We start from the raw sequence: 840 nt of genomic DNA, 5'->3' as shown, positions 1-840 counted from the left end.
GCCTCCGCGACTACATGGAGAAGTTCAAAGCCGTAGTCTCGAGGATTTAATTCCAGACGGTATTGCCATCGACGCCCTACGGAACACATTGTGGGTTCGTTCTAAATTCCGAGAGGATTTATACCAAAACCCAACTACGTCACTCCAGGACGCTATCGCGCGATCTGACAATTTCATCCGAATGGCAGAAGATACTAACCCCATTCTCAGCAAGATGAACGCACCCAAAGCTCCAGCGGCTAAAAACGCCAACACGCGACAAGAACCGCACCAGCATGCTCCAATCGATAAAAACGTCCGCAAAGACGGATACATGTATGTCGTCAATGAGAACAACGTGCCGGTTTCAAATCTCGTAGTCCGCGGAGAAGGATGGAACAAGTGGGTAAGGGAGCTCGATTCGTCCGACAAACCAGTCGACGCCGTTTGCTCGACCCAGACTACAACATCAGCAGGTTCAGCGGCAGGACCTTCCAGAACCGTCGATCTCACCAAACATTGCAATTATCACAACATCAAAGGGCACGATACGACAGAGTGCAAGTCACTCTATGCGCACTACCTCTCATCCTTAGCAAGTTCCGACTTCAAGTTCGAACCCCTAACGGCTAAGCCGAAGAACGACAAGAGCTGGAGCAAGAAAAAAGAAAGGAGAGCCCAACGCAAAGCTACAGGCAAAGGTCGACATAGCGAAACTCAACAACGAGATGACGAGGAGGATGCTCCGAAGAGTAACGGCGAGGCCGACTCCTCGGCCGAACCTTAGACGCATTGAGGTCATACTTTCTCAGCAAACCTTGTCGTCGGATGATGAGAACGATGACACACCTGTACTCGAAG

The sequence above is a fragment of the Brassica oleracea genome, chromosome C4, assembly GCF_000695525.1.
Source record: "Brassica oleracea var. oleracea cultivar TO1000 chromosome C4, BOL, whole genome shotgun sequence".
In the NCBI taxonomy this organism is placed as follows: Eukaryota; Viridiplantae; Streptophyta; class Magnoliopsida; order Brassicales; family Brassicaceae; genus Brassica; species Brassica oleracea.
This window is presented reverse-complemented; position numbering follows the sequence as displayed.